The sequence below is a fragment of the Pomacea canaliculata genome, linkage group LG11 (genome assembly GCF_003073045.1).
Source record: "Pomacea canaliculata isolate SZHN2017 linkage group LG11, ASM307304v1, whole genome shotgun sequence".
NCBI classification, from domain to species: Eukaryota; Metazoa; Mollusca; class Gastropoda; order Architaenioglossa; family Ampullariidae; genus Pomacea; species Pomacea canaliculata.
In genome coordinates, this window is record NC_037600.1 from 16,924,108 (window position 1) to 16,932,769 (window position 8,662).

The following is an 8,662-nucleotide window of genomic DNA, read 5'->3' on the forward strand; positions in this document are numbered from 1 at the left end:
AAGAGTGTTCCAGAGTGATTTGACAGCTCTAGAACTTGCCATGGCTTATGTGGAATTACACAATTTCATTATTACATTTTATAACAGTTATTATTTCAATATTTAAAGCAACAAAGTATTAAATGTTTAAAGGAATTTTTATTATGTAAAACAATTTCTTATGAAATAAAATTTCCTTAATAAATTCATGAGGTTTCATATTTAGTCTTTAGCTGACAGATAAAGAGACCATTGTTATGGATTATATGATTTCGGTACATGTGTAGATAATGTGCTTTTTCATTAATATATATTTTAATAAGTATATGGTATTGAAAATGTAAAACTCAGTTACAATTTTGTGTATAAAGCTATTGATCATACTTAGAGTCATCCACTGAGTTTATTATCATTATTTTATAATGAAGACAAATTTGAGACAATTCCAAGACTTAAAAAAGAAATCTTTGCATTTAAAGTTTAGGGTACTTTGCCTTTTTGTGTAGTGTGTGTGTGGTGAGGGGAAGCATCACATTTCCATATTTATTTGAATACATGTGAACCTATTCCAACCCAGACACCGCTTAACAGCCATATTCAAAAGATTTTGAAGGCTGACGGTGCCCCAGTCTGCTGTAAAATTGAACTGAATATGTAAAATGAATTGGATAGCAACTTATAAGCATTATATAAATTAAATACTTTGGTTTTTCTGAAGTCTTTTCTGTCACTAGTAATAGAATGAATTGTATAGCTGTAGAACATATTCTACAATACTTCTATAATTCTATAGCTAGAAAACAAAAAATATAAAATGTCTCTTGCCGTCCCATAAGAAGTGTGAAGTGGCTCCACCTTCCTTCACCGCCATAAACACTGTCCTCGGGATCATGTTACAGTCTAGGGGACAGTTATGGCCTTTCTGATTGACTAGTGACATGTAGGAAGGGCCTACAGTTATTAATCTGCCAGTCTGCTTTTGGGTGCCTCAGATGGGAGGGTGACAACGGGCTCCGGTGCCATGATGAGCTGAGTTGGAGGTTCAATAAAACGTGTGCTGTCACTTCTTAGCTCCTCTGACCAGTGTGTATGTGTGCGCGCGAGTGCTTGTCTTACCAAGGGGGACAGCTTTTTTCTTTAGCTTATTTGAGTTTGATGTAAGCAAAGATAGAAACAGGCAAAATTACCTTGGTGCTATCATGTTTTGAACTCTTTTTTTCTGTTGCAGTTGCAGACCCATTTGAATTTTCTGTTTCCTCGGTTGACTTTAGGGCTTTAGTCCTGCGTCCCTACTGTTGTCGCAAAGTCCTTTTATGCGTGTGTATCTTGTACCTTTTGCATTAAATATTTTTATTTATCATTAGTACTATTGTTTATTATTTCACATGTTAGTTCACATGTTATTCGTTTGTTTTCCTGTCCCTCGTATCCTATGTCTTTCTTGTTCTTAGACGCTAAGAGCATGCTCCAGAGAAGTGTGATTACGTGCTTAACAAATGTTTTTAGTAGCAAATACCCATTATCCTCTGTTCATCGTTCTAGACTCTCTATCTTCCCTCGCTACCGCATTCCTTTTGTTCATTTCTGGTTCTTTTCTTTTATCCCTTCGCTTTATTATATTGCTTTGTTGATTTAGTGTCTCGTGTCTCGTGTCTCGTGTCTCGAGTCGAGAATCCTCCACAAGTTGACACCGAGGTCTTTCATTCGACCCCAACAAGTTAAGGAATATGAGCCTACCTATCCATGCTCTATCTGGAATGAGTTATATCTTTGTCTCCATAAATCCTCAGATTCTGAAACAGTGTTTATTTGTCACAAGCTGGAGAAATCTTGTCAAGGAGAAGTGTTATAAACCTAGACAGCTTAGACCACCAACGAATCTTTCCAAAAAATAACTTAGAGCTCTCAAACCTAAGATTTCTCACGAAGATTAGCAATGACATGAATGTTTCTGGCAGATCACACGAAGGTTGTCAGGTAACATGATTGGGAAAAACACACTTGAAAACCGTCAGGCGTGCCTCTCCTACTTGGACAACACCATGGATGGGTCTGGACGCCCTGGCATGCAGCCTGACGAACACTACTACACCAGCGACTACTACCACTACAATATCACCAACATCTCCTCCTCTGGTTAATGATATACCGGACGACTTCCTTAATATGAATATTCCAAAATGGATGGGGACGGAATTTTTGTATTCATGGAAAGGATATTAAACCGTGTCGTCTTATCCTAAAATAGTTTAAGTAGTGATAGAAAAAATACCAGAGCCAAAGAGAATAGTTTCAGTCAATTATTAATGTCAGCTCTCTCAGTCTCCAGACATTAATTCATTTTTTAATACAAATTGCGGTGGTTGAGAATTAGAGTAAAGGGATTAAATACAAGAGCACCAAACTATATACTCTACTTTAAATATTGTAAAAAGTCCATTTTTACAGACCTTTTAAGGATTTTTCTTTTACGAAAAGGCATATATAACTCTTTTCTACGTGTGTTGTGGTTTTTCTCTTATCATCACAGGAAATGAATTTTGTCTTTGTTTAATCATTACTTTTATTTCAAAAAAAATTTCGGGTTCTGTATTTGCCAGAAATATTATAGATAAAGAAACCTATTTTTGGCTTGCTGCATTTTGTCCCTTAATATACCTGGGCTTATAGTAATGGCAATCGTCCGTTTAGCAATAAATTCTGTTGTTGGGAAGGTGAATCAAAAGATCGTGTTAACCTTACAGACTAACTCCCCATTTTTGAGTAGATAAAACCTACTGCCACAGGAGATATTGACCTTTTCGTAATGAGGTGCGCGAAAAGATATGCGCAGACGTAAGTATGGACCGCTACTTCCTGTTCAAGTATTTCGAAGATGGTTGAAACGCAAACGTCAAACACCTCCTTAGATTACTGTCGAAATTTGCAGCGTGTTGCTAATATTTCGTTCGGAAATATCGAGGCATTTAGTTCCAGAGGCTCGGCAAAACGCGACCATGACAGTGGATACAACTATTTTGCCGAGAAATATTTATTCAACGTGCGGGGTAAGTAGAAAAGCCAGGTTGTGAATGTGCGATTGTGATCGCAGCTTATTGTCTGAATCTGCGATTGACTATATTAGTCTTATACAATATAATTGCAAAAAAAAATAAGTATATTCTTATATAAATATATTATAACATATACTGAGGTAGATCTTGATGAGAGAGCAAAACAATTTTAAGTAGTGGAGGTGAAAACTTGCATTGTTTACATTTTCGGTAACTGCATCTATCCAGGTATTTACATGCTTTCTTTTGTTTTTATATGAGGTATGTTATTGTTTGTATCTGATCCTGTGATGCTTTTCTGTTTTACTATGCATATTTATTACATTAAAAAAAAATAGTTGCACCGAATCCATACGACGATGGTTGCCGAACAACATATCTCGGTGCTACAGATCGTACACGAAATCAGGAATTCCCCACACACTTGAAGTTAGTGACGGATTACATTTTCTTCTCACCAAAATAAGCTAAAATTATTGTTGAAAAGGCATAGTGAAAATATAAGTTAATAGAGGGGGGAGAGAGTATAATCATTCTTTTCCCAGTGCAGAATTTTTTGTTTATGTAGTCGTGCAATGAAGTTACATTTATAATAATGATAATCATGAATATTTAGTACACACATACCTCCTACTGATAGAGGAACTCATGAAATTTGCAAAGTATCTACACGCAAAAAAGAGACATTCAACATTTATTTATTCCTGAAAGGGCATGCAAAAGATAACATATATTATATAAATTATATAAATTTCTTTATTTGCATATTCCACAAGAAATGGTTTTAGAGCAGATTGTTCCATTTGGAGTAGAATGAGCAGTAAATATCAAGTGGATACCACTGTGCTTTCAAGACAAATTATTCTTGTTCATCAAGTAATAAATAACATCTTTTAAAATTTAATGTTATCATGATTATTACAACATTGTAGTCCACAGCATTATTTCCATTTGCCTTAAGCAAGAAGCAGACTTCCTTGGTATTAACAAAATATGGAAAATATCGAAGGGGAAGGGCTCATCAACAGAAACTGCACGATAACTTTGTCATAAATATAAATGAATCAGAGGCATTTCCTGAATCAGATTGTCATGTCAGGAGAAATTCCTTCTTTATCAGAAGAAAAGAAGGACAAAAGGTCAAAAAACTCACTCAAAGTTTGTTTTCCAAATTGTCATGTATTATTTATTATTAGATACACTTTATTTTAAAAGTGGAAAGTACATTCAACATGTGTACAGTCATCTTTATTTATCACATTTTCTTTTATATACTCATAGATACAGTTTATGATGAAACCCTTTTGAGGGAAAGTTTTGGCAACAAACCAAATACCCTTTTGCACTAGAGCACAGTTTTGGCTGTCCTTTTTATGTGACTCATGGATTTAAAAAGTTGCATGTTGATATTAAACAATAATTTTGTAGGATCATCATTAGCATTTATATGGGTAAGGGTGGTGTCATAAACAATGGAGAATGTGTGCCTGCTTTAAAAGAATTTTTTTCTTTTTAATTACTATTGTATATTCTCTTTTAAAGTGGTAGGTATAGCCCAAGATCCACATGTGCATTTATTCTTTATGGAGTTCAATTTTTTTTTTTTTGCAGATCACTCAGCAAGAATCTTTTCAGATAGAAAGGGACACAAGGCTGCAGTCAAATATTTTTAATGTGTTATAATTTGGAAATCCGGTATAAAACTCTATTTTTCCATCATCTTGTGAAAAACGTTCTAACCCAAAGTTTTCGATTTTTCTGCTGCTGTCCATTTGCAAATGATGTTCTAATTGTTGTATCCTCTCTTGAAGAACTTTTTTACTTTATTCTCTTCTTTTGCCAAGGAGAGCTGCTCTTCAACAGAAGGGTTGTCTGCTGTTACAGACTCTGCAGCTGCTGTTGCCGGCTCTGTCTCTGCCGTTGCAGGCTCTGTTGTGGGCTTAGCATCCCCATTTTTGCTGATAAGAAAAAACATTTTACCACGTGAAATGGCTGATTTGGCACAGCTCACTTAACATTGACAGGGATTAACCCCTTTTGCTATTTGAGGGTTTGATGTGACAAAAAGAGGTTAACTGAAAATATGTTTTGACACCTGTCGATAGTCAAAGTGTCTAAATAATAATGACACAATTGATGTTCTTGTTCTTTGTTTATGTTATTAAATATTTTTAGCAATGAAAAAATTAAATTTGATAATAAAAGTCACTTTGCATTTATCTTTGTATTTCTATATGTGATTTAAACAATGATCTCCACGCACTACACATCTGATCCTATTATGTATACATCTTGAAAATACACGTTCTGATGTAGTGTAACGAGAATAGGTAATAATGAATGGACTGAAAAGACAACAAAATTCTGACAATTGTGGCAAAGTTGTATGCTAAAATAAAAAAAAAAAAGACCCAGAAGGAAAAGCAATTAACAAAGATCTCACAAAGTGAATTAGTAAAATGACACAAATGTGGTGATGCCTGGCCCTAAATGCTCTAAAATGATGCATCACATGAACAGCTTGTGAGAGGAAAGTCAAAGCTGAAAGTTCTCAACTAATTTTATTTCTAACTGAACAGGATCAGAATGTGCTTAAAAGAGCCATTACTTCTATCTAAAGTTATGTTTGACCAACTATAATTTGTTGACATTTCTTATGCTCAACACAATATCCTCTATAAAGAAAAAAAAATTATTACTTAATCATACTGTTTTTATTGAGATCATCCACTAATACAATGCAACTAAAGTGAGTTTACCTCTGATTGGTGTTGATATTTGCTAGTGACAGGGGATGGCTAACTGCCAGCTGCTTTCTCTCTTTCCCAAGCTGAAAGTTGTTTAATGTAAACAAGCTTGGTACAGCATCTGGCTTTAGTCTCCTTTGCTTTCCTTTTAAGGGTAAAAGGCGAAAATCTTCTGGCACAAAGTGCCTGCTACACACCTTTGTCCACCTTCCTATCTGAGAAAAAAAATTAATGAATTGTTATTTTCATAAACATTTACCAAAACACATGTAAGTGCATTGCACTTATGATTTTGCCTTTCTTATAGCAATATGCAGAAGTTTACTTTAACTTAATACAAATAATATTGGTAATATATGTTCACCTTTCTCAGCATTTCAATATAACTACTTTAATAATATGTACTCCCTTAGAAAATGTATGTTGGTATGTGCGATAACGTTTTCGGTAATACAAAATAGCTATGCCCATATGCAGTAAGTTAAGATTACGAAAACAACAATTATTCTAAAATAAGAACTTTAAATCTTTAGACTGGCTAACGATGGTTAAAATGGAATGAAGAAAAAGTGATACAGCGAGTGAAGAAAACGATTAATAGTGATTAGAATTTGATCACGCTTACCCGAAAGAGGGGTCCTTCGTCTCTTCAAATTCTTACAAGCCAAAGCTTCTTCATTTGCTCATCCTTTGAAATTTCATGGAAGGACAATGTTGGACATTTATAGGCCTTAACTGTACATTGAGGTACACAGCAAATTCGATTATCATTTTTATTTGTAAGAGCTCTCATGCTTGAAGAATGCTACGAGTATAAACAGCAGACAGCAAAACCGGAAGTAGCCTCACATACTTGCTGGGTGAAGGTCGTAACGTTCTGGGTGAAGGTCGTATGCATGCATAATTCTCCGAAATAGCGGATAGCCGTGCGGCAGTCAACAACCCTTCCTGACACAGTTTTGATTGCACGAATGAAGTAAAAACATTTCTGTTAGCTCTGACAATGCAAAAATAATCCCTTCGGACAATAACAGTAAATGTCCCAACAAAAATGGCTATAATTAAAAATAAAGTAGCAATTACCATCAGTCAGAAATAATTCATGAGACACCAGACTTAAAGAAACAATGTTTCAGGTGAAGTTTCCAGCACTGAAAACTCACCTCTTCCGTAAACATGACTCCTAACAACCTATCCCATAATGCCAGTCCTTTTCACACCCTTCCGTTTGCAATATCACGTTACTCTCAGCTCTTGTTCTTGGTTCCTCTTTGTGTTTTCTGTATTTGATTTTATTCTTTGTTTAGTACGGTTGTTGATTCTTTTATAGTTCATGTTATTTGTCTTCCTGTCCCTCATATGCTGTCCATGTTTCGTTCTTGTTCTTAGGTGCTAAAAGCATGCTCCTTAGGAATGTGAGTATGAGTAACAAATTTTTTATTTTTTTTTTATTATTATTATCATCCTCATCATTATCATCAACCCATGCACGTACCACTACATCAACCCTCCCTTCCTCCAATCAACACACACACACACAGAGAGTCTCTTTCTCTCTGAAGGTAAAAGAAAAACTAGCACCTAATAAATAACATGGAAGCTGTAGCTCTGTCTATCAAGAAAAAAATTAAGCTATAAAGTTTTTGGTGGAAAGAGGTGAGGCTTAAGGTAATCTTTTAAAGTTTTAAATCACTGAGCATGTCTGAACACTGGGAGGAGTTTTGATACCGTTGGTCCAAATACTGCAAACAATCGCCTGCCAAAGGTGACAAATAGGACATCAACAGTGACCTCAATATGCTGGTGGATAAGATAGGAAACTGTGTCACAGCCTCACACACGGGCATGTAGCAGTTGTGCAATCTCTTCTTTCGACAGAAATCACTTGAAATCGCTGTAATAGTTTTCCTCTGTACTGCCCAAATATTAATATCTGAATAATAAATAAGCAAACACTGCATTTATTCATTAAAAATCAAATCGATATGAAACACCACTTCTTCACTCTCTTCATGGCTGCTAGTTAAAGCTAGAATAGACTACAAGCTCAAAATATTCTCATAAGATGCAAGTGCTTGGCTTTGATGCACCTACCTCAAAATATTATTGTGAGAAACAACGGTTGTGTGTTAAAGACCTATCTCAATATACTACCGTAAGAAGCAGCTATTGGGTGATAAAACATCTTACATCATAGACTGCTATCATAGGATCCAACAACTGGGGTGTGAAACATCTGTAAGTCAGATTAAAAACAGCAAATTTCTCACACTTAATTTGTTGAAATCCTTTCTTCCAAGTGTTTCTTTCTCTCGCCTCTCAACAAGTCTCATCTCTTCAGAATCTCACTTCATTCAGACAATTTTGATGTGACATGATGTATTCAATCTGGACCATAACTTGGATGGTCTGCGGGTTATTTCAAAGCGATGGATTATGTCTGGGGAAAATATCATTCTCCTGTCATTACACTTGCAGGAATCTTAATAATAATTATAATAAGTGGAATTTATAAAGCGCAATAACTCAGCCAAAGGTGGACTCATTGAGCCGAATAAGATCACAAAATAGCAACAAAGATGTAGACAAGTAAACAAAATAGTAACAAAGATGTAGACAAGTAAACAAAATAGTAACAAAGATGTAGAAGGAAGAACAATGCTAGGACTTGCTGAGTGCCGGTGATCATGCATATTTAATGGTATATTCCAGAGAACAATGTTAGTGACATCAGGAGACAACTGGGAAGATACTGAGTAATCGTTCGACAGCTTTCACGTTGATTTAACTACACAAGTTTCTCCGTACACCAGCATCTGAGGGTGTCACGGGGTGTTATCTACTTGTGCCACATTTCAAGGGGCAAGCAAACCAGCGAGGAAG

General features: G+C 35.4%; 2 long non-coding RNA genes across 2 annotated transcripts; one reads left to right on the forward strand and one right to left on the reverse strand.

The window, feature by feature from the left end:
• Positions 1–2,800: 2,800 nt before the first annotated feature.
• On the forward strand, positions 2,801–5,251 carry LOC112575007. The gene is made up of 2 exons (XR_003101550.1): positions 2,801–3,026; positions 4,644–5,251. It is a non-coding gene; the product is annotated as an uncharacterized LOC112575007 (long non-coding RNA).
• Positions 4,627–6,685, reverse strand: LOC112575005. The gene is made up of 3 exons (XR_003101548.1): positions 6,405–6,685; positions 5,792–5,994; positions 4,627–4,990 (listed from the first exon to the last, which is right to left on the reverse strand). It is a non-coding gene; the product is annotated as an uncharacterized LOC112575005 (long non-coding RNA).
• Positions 6,686–8,662: the final 1,977 nt, after the last annotated feature.